Source organism: Cupressus sempervirens, chromosome 3 (genome assembly GCF_028749045.1).
Source record: "Cupressus sempervirens isolate cs-2001-9-10 chromosome 3, ASM2874904v1, whole genome shotgun sequence".
In the NCBI taxonomy this organism is placed as follows: Eukaryota; Viridiplantae; Streptophyta; class Pinopsida; order Cupressales; family Cupressaceae; genus Cupressus; species Cupressus sempervirens.
In genome coordinates, this window is record NC_143120.1 from 1,045,988,686 (window position 1) to 1,046,006,593 (window position 17,908).

Consider the following 17,908-nt stretch of genomic DNA (forward strand, 5'->3'; position numbering starts at 1 on the left):
ACAAGATATCAACAAAAATGATCCCAATTAACCTTCCAAAATATAATTTATATCCTCCAAAATTTTGCTCCCCCGCACTTGAAATGGCTTCCATAACACTTCTAAACCAACTTACATCAAATGTTGTAACACATTAAAAACTAGCAGTCGCATGCTTTGGACCATGCAATGATGAGCTGATAAAAATATTTTCAAAAGAAACCAAATAAATTTATACAAAAATGTTACCTAAAATTTTGAAAAACCTGAAATAAAAACATAACAATTATTTAAAATTTATAGTCTTTTACTTTGTTTTCTTATTCTTTCAACATAAACTATCCTAAACATTTTACATTTTTAGAAATGGAGGGAAAATTAGAAACTTTCCCTAAGATTGATAATGTAAAAGGAAACTTAAATTTCTAAAAATGAATTTTTTATAGTTAGAAAATCACAAATAACCTTATTAAGAAAAAAGAATAATTTGTACTAAAAAAAATTAAAATATAGAAACTTTTCTCAAGTTTGATATGAATATTTTTATCAATGGTATGAATAAATATATGAACATCTAAATATAAGAATACAAACTATATCAAGTTCAATGAATAAATATTTAAATATTTCAAGATATGAAATATAATAGTAATGTGATTGGACAATAGAGGAGATTCTTTTTGCATTAACTTTGGTATCAAACTACGAAAAATGGCAAGCAGAGTAAATATCATTGACGCGAAAAATGTGAATTTTGCGATGAAAGACAAACGAATATGCGATCAAGGCTAGAAAGCTAGGAAGATAGGGTTTTTTGAAAAGAAATCGAAACCCAATGTTTGTTCAGTGCCACATCCATTGCCAGAATTCAGAAACCCTAGCAAGGAGAGGAAAAAATTGAGGAGAATTCATAATGATGCACCCTCCTTCAATAACAATCTCCCTACAAAAATCAACTACGTTGCTAAAACATTGGACCCATTTTTGGCCCTAGATGAGAAAAGTGGACTGGAACATCTATACACGGAGTGGATAAATTTTTAAAGCTTAGGAGCCACTCTAGAAAAAGTTCTAGCAAAGAATGTAGAGCAGATAGGATTTAAGACTTTGACAATAATTGATGGGAATGTCAACACCTGAACTACTCTGGTCTTGAATAAGATATCTTCATTCCTTTTTGAATTGGAGATGATTAGTAAATCTCTGATAAAACCCCAATTTCTTAAATTTGAATCCCCCAAACTTTTCAACTCCCTGGGCTCACATAGTATCCACCCTATCATTTGCTCTATGGCAAGCCTTGATAATCAAATCCAATTTTTTAATCTCACTATATACATAGAACAAAATAAAAATGCTTTGTTTTATCAATGAATAGGTTTTCTACATGATTCCTTCTTTGATCCCCCGAATCTCTATAAGAGTCACCCTAGAAAGATTGAGACCACAAGTCTTAATTCTCCCTCTACTACACCCAATGCATATGTTCCTCTTCATCGCAAATACTCTGCATCTAAATATTCTCTCATCCTAACATTCAGCCCCTCTCAGTTCCTAAACTCATTTCAAACAAATCTGAGGAAAAATTCCTTATTATTAGTAATCAAGATAGTGAAGACTATTGGTAGGAGCATCAAAACATTGGTTTATTTGCATTCTAGAATGGGCCAACATCTGAAATGATCAATCTTATAAATTGGCTACAAGAATTTTGCAACCAGGTAAGTATCTCTCACCATTTTGAAAGATTAGTATATATTCATTGTAGTGATGAATATGTCAAAAAAGATTTTCTCTTTGTCTCTAACTGTTATTTTAAAGAATATGTTGTGACATTCTTTGAGTGGTCACCGGATTTTAAGAAAGAAATGTTAGACTTCTTGATCACAACCTGGATTTCCCTTTAATCACTCCCATCGAAACTAGTGCATGTAGAAATTATCAAGAAAATAGGGCTTTCAATTGGTGATTTGATTGGAATGGATGCATCTTTTAAATATTGCAATAACATCAAAATTTTGATCAATTGTAAGGTAAATAATTTGGAATTCAAACCCATTAAAGTAATAACAAATCGAGCAATCTATAATTTAAATTGCCATAGATGTGAAAGTAAAATCTCAAAGTTAATTAAACTAGACAATGAGAGGAAAATCTTCAAAAAAAATGCAATTAACTGCGGATCTTAAAAATACATTCTCCATGATGTACATAAGGAATTGGAGAGAGTATCAAAGGGATCACACATATGAGAAAGGTCTCTAGAAGATATGTCAGGATACAATAGGGAAAGCAAAGCTAGTACTTGAGAGTGGTATAGTCAGAACAGATAAGACAAAAAGGCCAAGTCCATCAACAAAGATTAGAAGTAGCCCACCTCTAACTCATAAGGAAGTTTAGAAGAAAGCAGTAGAGACAGCACAAGAGGATAAAAAGAAAGAATCTCAAAACATAAAAGAGGAAAAACTCTCAATATTAGAAAAAAGGAAGGGAATTAATGATTTATCAAATACAGAGGATTGTATAGGAATCGGTCCTACTTTAACAATATAGAGAACATGTGTAAACCAAAGTCCCAAAGAACTCAGTAGAGCAAAAGGAAAAGTTAATCAAGATATGGCTAGTACAAGGTGACAAGAAATAGTCATCAGTAGCAAAAAACTCAAGAAAAGATCAAAAAAATTAAAAAGGACAAGTATACAAGAATAATAAATGAAGTGGAAAAATCATCAAGAAAAAAGTTGAAACCTCAAGACAAAAAGCCATTGGATAACTTGGTCAGTAGTATCAAAGAAAGAGAAAAAAACCTCCTATTTGCAGATGAAGCTTCAAAACAAGGAAAGTTTAAGTTTATAGAAGAGGAAATGGAAACTCCATAGAAATAGATAGAAGAACTTGTGAAGGAAACCAGATCCAATAAAGAGACAATAAACCAATTCACTAAATTTTGGTAGACTCCATCCACAAGAGTAGAATCCCTTGATCTTAACTCTAGTGATCATAAGGAAAAGAGAAGGGACCAGAGCAAGAGTGAGAGAACTACGAAACAAGAATTTCAAGAATTTTTAAACAATGATTCAGCAAAGAATGAAGACTTGGATAGGGAAATTTCAGATGAGACTGAGAAAGATAATTTGGAATTACTAACTGAGAAATTGATTCAATTATTTAGCTTTGAGAATATAGGCAAGAGCAGTAAGTCACAGAAAGAGGATCTAATGCAGTGAGCTTTAAAACTAGGTGGAGACAACTACTCTTATGATGACTTACAAAGAGATTTTCTAATTGTTGAGGGGGAAGTCAAAAACAACAAAACATTAATGATATTTGAAGATGCTCCAATGATAGATCAAGGTAATGACTCTGAGGAGAGTGGCTTCAGGAAGTTACCATTAATAGATGATAGACTTATAGAAGATCAGATAGACCTTGCAATACAAATATTACAAGAACTAGAAAATGAAGATAAAGATGAAAAAGAAGGAAAAAAATCCAAAATTACTTTAAATGCATAGCAGTTGGGTATTCAGATGAACCAAGAAGGGATAATTTCTCCCAAGTATGCCAAAGTGAAAGCTAAAAGAGGCAAGAAATCTCTTAATATACTCAGAGAAGCTAATGGGCAGGCAAAAGAGCAACAAAAGATTGGTTAGTTACTTAATCTAGGGAAGGGGAAGATCCTTCCCAAGGAAGCATGAAGATCACTACTTGGAATGCTAGAGGCTTAAATGCCCCTAGCAAGAAACAATTTCTAAAGCATAACCTAAAACAATTTGAATCTAAAATTATTATACTACAAGAAACAAAATTGAATAAGGAAGAAGGAACCAAGCTAGAAAAGAAGTTAGGTTGTTGGAATGTTAACTTGCATGAATCTAGAGGAGGTTTAGGAGGTTTAGGTATGATCTAGAACCCCAAGAAAGTTACTCTAAAAATATTAAAATCAAATAACTCATGGATGAGCAATAGATTCAGAAGCATCAAAACTAACCTACAGTTCATTCTAGTAAACATTTATGGTCTAGTCTATAATACAGATAAAAAAATCTTATGGGATGAAATTAGCATATTTATCAATAATCATAGTAATGAACATATCCTCTTAGGTGGTGACTTTAACACTATCTTAAATCTAAATGAAAAGTTTGGTGGCACCCAGCAAACTTCTAAGGCTTCTAAAGATTTTTAAAACTGGTTTGACCTTAACAACCTGATTGACATCTCGCTTAACAATGGGAAGTTCATATGGAATAATAAAGGAAAGATTTCTCTTATATAGTTGAGAAATTGGATAGATTTTTTCTCAAAGGAGGACTGAGTGAATTAAATATCAATATCCAATCCTCAATTCTACCAATAGCAGGATCAAACCATTTCTAATACCCCACCCAGAGATCCTTGGAACAAGGATTCAATACAAGCCAAGATTTTTTTTTACAAGTATGAATGCACATGACAACATCATACAAGGATCACATAGATCACAACGGAAGACTTCACCACAATCCCAGCAACCAACGAATCTCTGAATGCCACTACCAAACAGACACATGCAAATAGAGGCCAACAACAACCACACGCAGATGAGGGATTAAAAAAACAACCACTCATCAACAAAACACCATGCTAGGGTAAAATGCAGAATATTGAAATTTGGCTAAGTCTAAAATCCTAAAGCCCTAAAATTTCTTAGAATCTTTATCTTATCTCAGAGAGGTCTAAAACCTATCTCAAAAGATTTTTCGCATATATTAAAATATATCTTAAGTAACTTATACTTAAATGATATATTTTAAACCCCTTAGAAAGACTGTTTTGAACTAGAAAGGTGTGAAATCCAACAAAGTGTCCAAAACCAACTTCCAAAACTTCCTTGGCCAAGCCTAACTACCCCCTATTTCTCATGTGAGGAAGTGCACTGGTCTCGAGTTTTGCGCGAGACTTTGCATCACTGTGTGCGAGAAAGTGCATGGCTCCGCGCAAGGATTCGTTGCACACCACGTGAGGATTTGCATCCCTATGCAAGGAAATACATTCTCGCATGAGGAAGTACATTCTCACGTGAGGAACTGCCTTTCCACGTTATAAAACACATTAGTGTGATAATAAAGCAAAAATAAACAGCATAAAAATATGAAAACCTCCACACGGGGGAGTATCGAATCCACGTAAATCGAGGAATGAACACTCAAGTGCATAAACATCAAGAAGGAAGAACATCTATCCATCTAAACCATAATAGTAAAGAACATATTGAAAGCAACATCATAGTGAACAGAAGTAACATTGCAATGTAAAAAATTAACATCACAATAACTGAGCAACCAAACTAAGTACACGGTTCCTCCCAACCGTCAATAGCATCATAAGACCATCATGGATCAGAGCCATCCCCCACGTGTAACATCCTAAGCCACCAATCAGATTGTTGTTACTATTGTAATAGGGACACCACTACTAAAATATGCTACAATAAAAGCATAAGGAAATCTAACATGCTAGTAGATAACATCACCTATCACATGCTAAACAAAAACAAGCAATAGATATACCAACAAAGCAATTCACATCATCTAATCATATGCTAAACATCATAATATGGGAATGCATCAAATAAACTAACATCATCTAACATGATATCCAAGCATTCCAATGAAAGCATAAATCGCAAGAAAGCATACTCTAAAACCTGAAGCATCAAGTGAAAACATCCAGCAACAGTCGCACTAGGACAAAAGACCATCTTTGTACACTAGTCCCTGGTAGTGGTATGGGTAGCTACACCTCCCAACCACGTGGCAACCATAGGTCCACACCCACCGTGCTGATGGAGATAATGATCCAACCACAAATACACAAAAAAACATCCATGGCTCTCACGCCAGATAATATGATGGTTGTAACCAAGAACCTAAGACAATGCAAGGAGTATAGGTCCTAGTCAGACACTCAATAGGCTACTAAGTAGGGGTTGACACTATCGAGAGTCACTTGGCATCAACAAGCCCAAGCTTGAATCGTGTGGATACAACATCCCTCAACAAAAAGTCTTAGCACATACATTTTATTATCTTAAGTTTTATTACCACTCACACATTTTATTTAGTTATCACTTGTTTAAAACTCCCTCTGCCATACCTATGGCGTCATGATCGCCAAGCTACGAGATAAGAGCCCCCTCCATATGCTACCCTACCCTACCCATGCTCATCCTATGACAAGTGCCCGTGGGCATGCATACTCCCATCCCAACCCCAATGATCATAACTTCTGGAAGAACCACAGAAGATCGAGCCTCACAAGTCACCCGACAAATGTAAGCGCATGTACTCGTGTGTGGTGCACCACCATCACGAAGATCATAAAACAAGGACTGGATAAGAACACAATGCAAAAGATAACACCCAACCGAAAGCAACACAGGAAGGACAGATTCTACATGAATCCCAAAGCCAATAAAACCATACATCATGAAATCACTCAACCGGCCTCAATCTGGGAGTATGGATTCTACACGAATCCTAATGATGCAACAAGACCCAACATCATGAACTCACTCAACTGACCTCAATGCGGGAGTATGGATTCTACACGAATCCTAGTGTCCACGAAACAAGAACAAAGGTCTAAAAGAAAAATAACACTAGGTATAAAATCACTCAATCGATCACAAAGTCGAGAGTACGGGTGTGACACACATCCCAATGCAACATAAAAGTACAATAGTGGTCTGACTGATATCCAAATAGATAATCCAAGTCCACGACCAATCTCATGCCAAAAAAAAATAGTGTGGCATGCAAAACGAGGTAAAACTCCCAAAATTTTAGAAAAATTCAAAATTAAAACCCTTTTGACCTTTGCGTACAAAAACCCTAAAATCCAAAAATAATTAAGTTCGGATACCGTATGCAAAATAGCCAGAATAACAGTACAAAACCCTAAACCCTCATCTCAAAAAATAGGAAAATGTTCATACTCACCCAATCGGGTAGAACTATCATACAGAAATGGAAGGGAACACCAATTCTCAGCCTCCAAACAAACAGCTACCAAAAAGAAAAGCAGAAATGGAGCCGAAACAATAAAACAGAAAAGCCCTACCTCACAGCGAAAAGGGCAAAACGAAAATTTGAACCATAAAATAAATAGCTCGCAAAAGTAGCTAAAAATCGTGGCAATCCAAGGTTTCCCCGTGTCGGATCCAACGAGCCCAATCTCGCGACGATCCCATGCTTGTAGCTCCCATAACGAACAAAATAGTAAATCCTCATGAAGAGGATTTTGGATTTTACTCTCCAACTTTCTAATTCAAAAGTGAGAAGTGAGGAATTAAATTCCTTTTTGGATACTTATTCACTTTTTGAGTGAATAATCAATTAGGAAAAATAACCAGCCAACATAGTTAAACCCTGAATCAACCCAAATGAAAACAGACTATTCCTAGAAATAGGAATTCATCTATGGAAAAGCTGCTAGAAATTAAAATAAATCAATTAGAAAGTCTGAAACCCAAAAACACATAAATTTCCTTAACTTTCACGACAATGCGAACCTCTAAATGCACAGACATGGTTACTGGTCAAATCACATAATGCAAATAAGTTTGGATTTAATAATCACCAAAAGGATTAATTTATAATTAAAATAAGGATACGTCGACCATATTGATGCAGGAGCATCTTGCATGGGAAAATTATTGAAAAGAAAGAAAAAAATTGAAAAAAAAAATTTATGGAGGAGAGAGAAAGTGACAAAAATTAGAGGAGAAATAATAAAAAAATAAAAAATGGGAAAAATGAGAAAAGAAAGAAAAAGAGGATTTCTATTTTCGAGGTGCATAGGTAGCATAATAGAAAAAAATAAAAAATAAATGGTTGTCATTCCATTTATCGAGGTGTGTGGGTAGAATTCTAGAAAGTTATGAATATTGTAGAAAGTTGTGGATATTGTAGAAGGTTATGAAAGTTGTAGAAGGTTGTGGAGGAATTCTAGAATGTTGTGGATAAGTCATGCATGGGGTGGTAAGTGCCTATTTAAGCAAGGCATATGAGCATTTCTAAATCAAGCTCAAGGAGAAGCTTGAGGAGGAGTAGCTCGAGAAGTGGAAGCTTGGGAAAAGTGTGAAGGCTTCAAGGTGTGAAAGAGAAGGAGGAAGTGAAGAGTGAATTTTCCTGAGTCTGTGGACAGAGCGCCGAATGTGAGGTAGTTTACAGCAGAATTATGGTGGACTTGTGAGTGTGTAGACAAAGCGCCGAATGTGAGGCAATTTACACTTGGATCTTGGATTAGGTTGGAGAAGAGCTAGTGACTACCGTTTAGAAACAAGGAGGTTGCTTGGTGGCTTGCGAGCACAAGTTGAGATCTCAGAGGTTTCTACCAAAGTGTGGATCTAGGCTAGCTTGGGTTTGGATTGGATCTTGAGAGATCTTGTAGAAATGTTATTGTAATTGCTAAGGATTTTCAAATTAAATTAAATTTCTTGGGAAGCATTTATTCTCTCTTTATCTCCATATTGTTGCAGTCTTGGTTGTGAGTTGGTAAGGGTGGTGTGGCCCTTCGTCAGTGGTATCAGAGCTATACCTTCATCAGTGGTATCAGAGCAGGAGTTCCTGAGTGTACAAGCAGATTGTCGAAGTGTGAGGCAGTTTGTACCAGGACCTTGGTTGGGTGAAGTTTATCAGAGCAGGAGTTCCTGAGTGTACAAGCAGATTGCCGAAGTGTGAGGCAATTTGTACCAGGACCTTGGTTGGGTGAATTTTATTAGAGTGGGAGTTCCTAAGCGTGTAAACAGATCGTCGAAGCTGAGGTAGTTTGCACTAGGACCTTGGGAGGACATGCAGATTGATTGATGGATGCAGAGATGGAAGACTGAACTTGTTGAGGCATGATTGTGGAGAGCTGGTGGATTGCAAATCTGTTGTCCTAGACTTGTGATGTGGTTCCTAATTGTTCGTGTGAGGTGGCAAGTTGCGATCTGACTTGCAAACAATTTGGTTGTCACAAGGAGCGTGGGAAGGATTTGTTGCAGAGGGTTTACGAAGATCTTGGGAGATGGCTCCAAGAGGATTGGACCCTAAGATGATTGCCAAAGTCCATGATATAGTGGAGAGGAATTTTTCTAAGATGTTTGCTCGCTTGGATGCTAGATTGGCTGATCAAGCTAAGAAGGTCAAGGTGGAAGAGGATGGTTTTGCTTATCAGTTTGTGGAGTCTGATGCAGAACCTGTAGAGAAAATAGAGGTTGTTGCTGAAGATATTCCTAACCTTGTTGATGTTGGGACAGAGGTTGGTTTTCATGATCAGTTGGTTGAGTCTGACATGGAGACTGCAGAGCACTTGATCGTGGATGATCTGATTGTTGTTGGAGGTGAGTTATGTATTGCAGAGCATCTTCTTGTGAGCAATGAGGTTGCTGGTGTTGAGAGTTTGGCATGTGTTGATGGAGATCTACATGTGGATGTTGATGTGGGGTTTGTTGCTACTAGTGTGGATTCACTAGTTTTTGATGAGAATGGGAGTTTTCTAATGAAGCATTATGTGTAGTTTGTTCCTGAGGGTGAGCATGCTGATTGGATGGTTGAGATGCTGGTGTTTGATAGAGTAATGCAGATGTGGAAGATTTGCATGGTGGTTTTGTTGTCCCTGTTGAGGTGGAAACCTTTGGTGAAGATGAAGATGGTTGTAGACCTTTCTTTTTGGCATCAAAGTGTGGGACACACTTTTCTATCTACCGGGGGAGTCTGATGCAAGAGCATCTTGCATGGGAAAATTATTGAAAAGAAAAAAAAAATTGTGGAAGAGAGAGAAAGTGACGAAAATTAAAGGAGAAATAATAAAAAAATAAAAAATGGGAAAAATGAGAAAAGAAAGAAAAAGAGAATTTCTATTTTTGAGGTGCATAGGTGGCATAATAGAAAAAAATAAAAAATAAATGGTTGTCATTCCATTTATCGAGGTGTGTGGGTAGAATTCTAGAAAGTTATGAATATTGTAGAAAGTTGTGGATATTGTAGAAGGTTATGGAAGTTGTAGAAGGTTGTGGAGGAATTCTAGAAGGTTGTGGATAAGTCATGCATGGGGTGGTAAGTGCCTATTTAAGCAAGGCATATGAGCATTTCTAAATCAAGCTCAAGGAGAAGCTTGAGGAGGAGTAGCTCGAGAAGTGGAAGCTTGGGAAAAGTGTGAAGGCTTCAAGGTGTGAAAGAGGAGGAGGAAGTGAAGAGTGAATTTTCCTGATTCTGTGGATAGAGCGCCAAATGTGAGGTAGTTTACAGTAGGATTATGGTGGACTTGTGAGTGTGTAGACAGAGTGCCGAATGTGAGGCAGTTTACACTTAGATCTTGGATTAGGTTGGAGAAGAGCTAGTGACTACGATTTAGAAACAAGGAGGTTGCTTGGTGGCTTGCGAGCACAAGTTGAGATCTCAGAGGTTTCTCCCAGACTGTGGATCTAGGCTAGCTTGGGTTTGGATTGGATCTTGAGAGATCTTGTAGAAATGTTATTGTAATTGCTAAGGATTTTCAAATTTAATTAAATTTCTTAGGAAGCATTTATTCTCTCTTTATCTTCATATTGTTGCATTCTTGGTTGTGAGTTGGTAAGGGTGGTGTGGCCCTTCGTCAGTGGTATTAGAGTTGTACCTTCATCACATATAGGAACGACATTGATAAAATATGAATGGTTGAATCACTAACTCCATGTGCCATTGCTAGGGATATGAATCCTGCACACTAAACAACACAATCAAGTGCAATTGCATATAATAACTTAGCTGAAGCAATAAATGCATTAAATCACCTAATTTAACCATTTATTTAATTATATCAAAATAATCTATTTACATCACTCACATTTGCATAAAGCATAACAACGCAAGAATGAAGTAAATAACCATAGCATTAAATCCATCTCATAACATAATCAGAGATATGTCCAATTACTAGATAACCAGATATCATCATGAAACACACTGTCATCTCAAAAGGCATCATCATGCAATATGATCAACTGAGCAGTATACTAGTCTAACATCTATGATACCGAAATCAAGGTATAACATCTGACCCTCAGGTCATCACAAAAGTAAAACATAACATAAGTAGATATCTGCAACACATAACCAATGAATCCAACATGGACAATCTATTTCTAACTATTGAAGCATTTAATAATGATTGTTTAAACAACACAAAAAGGCACTTAAAATACATAAAAGAACACAATCATAAACATGACTAACCACTGCTACAGGAACCCAGTCCAGTGTAGCATGGTAATAGCACACAGTGCAATCTCTGCACACATCTTCGAGTAATCATGGAACAACCTCATGATACCACATCGATCCTAGTAACCACTAGTACAAACCTCAGTGAACCATAAATCACATCATAATCTCATAAATCATCCATAAGCATAATCAAAGCAACTGATTCAGAAACATAAATCCAATCACCTCAACGGTGTAGACCACTCATGGTCACAATCATGATATCACAACAAAAGATCAACAAGGTTGCATCCATTAGGATGACTTATAGAAGTCAAATGGGAGAGGCACTACACCATTACCCTATTAGAATTGAACTCTCTGAACCATTTAAACCTATTAGAAACCCTTTCAAGTGCGAAAAAATGTGGTTTTTAGACAAAAACTTTTTGGAACGTATTAAAGAATGGTAGAATCAAGGTAATTTTAAAGGTTCTAAATGTATATTTTTATCTCCAAAATGAAAATTCTTAAAGAAAACATACTTAAATGGAACAAAGAACACTTTAATAATATATTTAAAGAAAAAGTAGAGATTGAGGAAAGACTAAAAAAACTAAATTTAGAAGTAATTAAGAAGGGGATGAATAATGATAGCTTTTATCTAGAAAAAGAATTACTTGCCAAGAAGAAAAATGTATTGGCAAAAGAAGAAGTCTTTTGGAGACAAAAGTCAAGAGAAAAATGGTTAGAAGGAGACCGAAATATGAAATTTTTCCATAACTCCACCCTTCATAATAGAGCCAAAAGAAAAATACTAAAATTCAAAGATCCATTGGGTACTACTATTGAAAACGTGGACAAAGTAGCTGAGATTTTTGTGTGTCACTTTCAAAATTTATTAAACAACTATGATTGCTCAAATAGTGCAGCTCAAGAAAAAATGTTGAAGCTAGACCTAGAGTGGTTACATTAGAAGATAATAAATCATTAAACAAACCTATATCCTTGGAAGAAGTCATATTGGTGTTATTCAACATGAACCCTGACAAATCTCTAGGTCCAAACATATTCCAAACATTCTTCTACCAAAAATGTTGGGACATTATTGGTGTTGATCTATGAAAATCCATTGAAGCCTCAAGAAATGGTGGATCATTGTTATCTGAAATCAATTACACATTTCTCACCTTGATCCCTAAAATGATGAAGCTGAAAACCCTGCGAATTTTAGACCTATAGCCCTATGTAATACTATCTATAAAATCTTATCAAAAAATGTAGCAAATAGACTTAAATTGATTCTACCCAAGATCATATCAGAAGAACAAATCGGCTTCGTTCTAGGTATATCGATCCTAGATGAAATACTCATCATACAAGAAACATTACATTCTACCAATAAGAATAAAGTAGCAAGCATGTTTATGAAATTGGATATCCAAAAAGCATATGACATGGTTGATTGGAGATTCTTATGTGAAACCTTAGAAGTCTTTGGATTCTCGCACCAATGAATTAACTTCATTTACCAGTGTATCTCTACTACTAAAATTTCAGTCCTTATTAATGGAACCCCTGAAGGTTTCTTTGACACTTCAAGAGGTATTAGACAAGGAGATCCCCTATCTTTGTTTCTATACATTATCATGGTAGAACCCTTCAGGAGAGCAATTACTAAGGCTCATAATGAGGGGAAAATAAATGGAATTACTGTTATGGAAAATATCCCCAACATTACCCATAAAAAATATACAGATGATACCATTCTACCGAGTGAAAGTTCTACAAAAGAGGCTCTAAATATCAGGTCTATCATTCAACGGTATATGGAAGAGTTAGATCAAAAAGTGAATGCAACAAAATCCAAAATCTTTTTCATCAATACCAAACCTGAAATGGAAATGCAGATCTGTGACATCATGGGGTATAAAAGGGGTACATTCCCATGTAAATACTTAGGAATCGAGTTAGAAAAAGGTAGTAAATCCAATAAGGCATGGCAAAGTATAGTGGATAGATTAGATGCTAGGATAGGAGGATGGAAAGATAAATGGCTTACAAAGGCTAGTAAAGTAACCAAGATTAGATCAGTGTTGTCTGCCATTCCTACGTATCCACTCTCTTGTCTTCTTTTGTCTAAACATATCAATAAGAAGTTTGAGGCAAAACTTAGAAGCTTCCTTTGGAATGATTGTGATGACTCAAAAAAATGGGCACTCATAAGATGGGATAACATATGTAAACCAAAGGAGCTTGGAGGTTTAGGTATAAAAAAGTTAAATTGGCAAAATGAAGCATTAGGGGCTAAACTCATCTGGCATCTTTTTGTAGAAAGAGATCATAAATGGGCTAAAATTATGTTTAACAAATATCTTAATGCAGATGATCCCTATTCCATCTTTAGGATGAGGACCCTCCCTAAAGGATCTGAAGCTGGAACTTTATAGTTAAAAGTCAAACCCTTATTAGTAAATATCTAACCTGGGATGTTAGAAAGGGTGATGAAGCCTTATTCTAGGAAGATTCGTGGGATGGGTATCCCCAAGTAGATAGCTTGGGGATCCTAGAAAGCATCAAAGAGAAATTAGTCAAATACTAGGGGTGCAAGATTAGTGATTATAAAACCAAAAAACTATAAATGGAACTACGAGTTGAGAATGGAAATTTGTGGATAATATAGACATGGTACCAATAGAAAAAAAGGTAGATGAAAAAAATAATCCAGAGCAAGAAAATTAAGCAATTAGAAAGGAACGACAATCTCATCTAAGCAGCTTCAAAAGATGGCATGTATAGTGTCAAAAATGGGTATAGAACTCTCATTCACTCCCAAAGATGGGAAGAAGTGGAAATCCCACTTAAACTCTGTTGGGATTCATCCTGTTTGCCAAAGGTAGGCTTCTTTCTCTGGCTAGCATATTAGAATAGGATCCTAATGACCAACAGACTTCGCAAATTGGGTATTGAGGACCCACCAAGATGTGTACTATGTAAACAAGATAACAAAGACACTGATCACATCTTATATAGATGCACATATACACAATGTTGCTGGAAGTGGCTCAAAGAAATGCTGGGTTGGACCGCTCCCATGCCAGAATCACTAGTGGATTTTCTTAAGGGTCGGCCATTAGATAGTAGTAAAGGTATCTATAGTAGGATATGGAATATATGCCCATCTATCCTCATGTGAGAGGTATGGAAAGAAAGGAATAGAAGAATATTTCGTGACTAGGATATGCAGCCAGATGAAATTATCAAAAAAATTGAGGCATGTATAATTGAGACTTTAAATTCCCACCTTAGAAATACTCAGAAAGAAGAAGGTTCATTCTCTAGCTGGGATGGATCAGTAAAAAAGAGATGGATAAACCTTATTAATCCTCTTCTTATTTATAAAAAGAAGAATAAAGAGGCGAAGGAGAATTGTAGATGGACCCCTCGACCTATTGCGTGGACCAAGTTAAACTTTGACGGAGCTTCAAGAGGCAATCCTAGTTCTGTAGGAATCAGATGTATCATTAATAATGAGACAGGCAAGTGGATTTCCAAAAGGGCTAAATCCATAGATCCAACGACTAACAATATGGCTGAACTAGAAGCCCTGCAAGAAGGTTTCCAAATTTGCCTAAATTTAGGCTTATCCAATATTATCATTGAAGGAGATTTACAAATTGTATTAAATGCAATAAGGAAAAGATCGACGCCTAATTGGGTATTAAACTCAAAATTAGAAGTTCTTAATATTCTGGACCTTTTTGCAGAAACTCAGATCTGTCATATTTTTTGAGAAGGTAAAAAACAGGCAGATCAGCTGGCAAATAAGGGTGTTGATGGAGAAAATATTTTAGTCTTCAATGATTGCTAGTCTTAATTGGAACCCTTGGTTCTTATTCTATTTATTCATATTTAATATAAGTATTCTAATCGTCAACAAACAGTAGCTATAGCTATATCCAAATAATTGATCTATATCAGCTGTGTAGAGCAACTCGAGATTTTAGGTCACAATTTAAATAGCATCCTCATCTTAAGTTAAACCATATATCCTAATATAAACAACTTTCATACCTCTCATCTATGAGCTTATTTCCATGTATAATAATATAGTCTCATTTATACAGCATATATAGGGGAAGACATAGAGTATTTATTGTTCTATCTAATAGGTAATAAAACTTTAAAATTAGAATATATAAAGTATTGCTAATTTAGACGTCTTTTACATTAAGGAGTGAAGTCTTGTTAATTATTATGAGAATGCCTATATAATTCCAGCCGATTATACATCATTAGAACTAAATATCTCTTAACATGTTCCTTTTATTCCTTATTATCATCTATAGCCATCCTTTTCCCTTACCTTTCCATCATGTCATGCCACTTAGCCCCATCATGTTTTATTTCATATTGGCGTCACGAAGGTGGCATAAGTTGATGTCGGCATAACCCAGGTGCTTCTAGATCCTTTGTTTGTAGTTTTTGGCTTTTTATACCTATAGTTTTCCATCCCTTTCAGCCTGAGCTAGTTTTCTCTTCAATTGGGCACCAATATCGGTGTATTCCATGTATCGGAAGGGCGGACCATGGCGTTCCATGGCAATATGAAACCTGAGAGATGGAGCTGACTGTTAAAACTAGTGAATAACATGACAAGGATTGCGGTGAGTCGTGCCCTACGAGAAGGTATTTTTAACTATGATTTCACATGGAGAATAAATAGTGACATTATAGGGGCATTCGTAGGCTGTTTGGCTAGAGCCAAAATAGAAAAATGGGAAATGATCAAACTTTATCGTAATAGTTTTGATCCAATTTGGTGTTTGGGATTGAAAAAAGCCATTATGAGCTTAGATGAGAAACTTAAGGCTCCTCTTCCAGACATGTACATGGCACATCCACCTGAGAGTTTTGATCTGGCCATTGTGCCTAGACGCCCAACCCTAGTTATTCAAGAGTATGTTGCCTTTGATCAAGTTTGGCTGAAAATGGATGTTAGCATTCAATTTCTCCTTAGATGGAGAGGGATCATAGAGGATGGCGGCAAGGCTTGGCTCAAAAACTACCTAGACATTTTTAAACCTTATATCCACCCAGGTGTGGAGTTGGAGAATCTGGAAGAATTGGAATTCTGCATCTCGAACATAGAAAAATCTAGCAGGGAAAAGAGCGCCTTCAAATTTTTGCCTCAGTTCTACTCTAAAAATCCCAAGGACATTGCAGAAATTATTATGGTTTTCTGGAAAAAGTAGTTTGACACATATGAACTAAGTGTGGACAACAAGTTTTTGTATTTTGGTAGTCGAATTGAGGGATCCCCTATTTTACCCTCGGCCCCTTGTGCTTTGTTTTAGTCTTGGTTTGGTCCTTTTCGTCACTTCCTTTCAACCTTGAATGTGTATTTCCTTAGAGATTGTCAAGCTGGGATGCTATGGGCAATCAATAATGTATCTTAAGCTTTTTATCTCGGTATAGTAGTATAGATAGTAAGACTTGTTTATAGTCTTTGTAATGTACCGAGGATAATATTAGATCTTATATAGGTTGGAGTGTGATACTCCGTATACTGGCTCCCTTTTCAGAAGAAGACTGCAAGCTTGTCTATATTGTTTGGTAGCTTATCTATCTCTATAAATTCATGTTAATAACAATATATATAATGGTATTTCTACATGAATGGTGAGATTAATTTTGCCTCTTTGCTTCCTCTGGACTGAATTTGCTTAAGCTATATTCTTATTTGCTTAATAATACGTGGTTATGTGTTTAGTTGTGATAGAAGCAATGTTATGTGAATGTGAGAGGATATCATGATAGTAATCCTAAGTGGATTTGAATGTCTTAAAGCATCCTAGAAGGGTAATTAGGTTGTCAATCAAAGCTATCCACTGATGTAATTCTAAAAAGAACAGATTCTCAATATGGTGTTATTTAAACAAGGGTAGGAACTACCCCATATAGGAAAGAATTAATTTATAAAAGTCCAACAATTTCCAGATTAATCTGCTAATACCCGTTTTAAGTAGGACTCAGAATAATTAAAAATGTTTTCTTTTTATTAAAGAATGTTAGGATCAAACTTATATTAGAAAAGTATATTATGTCAATTAGAGAGATTAACGTCTAATTGGGTTTGACTCCAGTAATCTTGTCCCTCATGGATAACCAAAGTATTTTAGTAATATCCTGCCACGTATTCATGTTATCAAATATTTTTAACTAACAACACTAACGTCGGCTTTAAGTTGCATAACTGAGTGACATGAAAGTAAGGTACAAGCATATCAGGCAGAGTAGCTAAGAAGAGGTACCTTCTAAGAGTACAAAGTTCTAGTCGAATCGATCATCTTGGACACAAGATTATTATTGATCGATATAGGAATCATCAAAGATTATAAAATACAGACAAGAATTCTTGTCTCTCTGCTTGTAATGACAATAAAATAGTGGAAAATGTCAACTGGGGTATGCCCCTTTTAATTATGTAAAAATAAAAGACTATGGTCCTGGGAAAGACTGGAGGTTTTCTTCTATGTTATTTCATACCAATGCCTATTTGAATGGAGATATACTCTATTGTATTTTTATTTTTATTAAATTAATATAATCAAAAGCTTCGATCGTTTACCGATCAAAAAAAAAATGTGATTGGACAATATGTTTATCAATAGTATAAATAATATAAGAACATTAAAACTAATAAATAGATAATT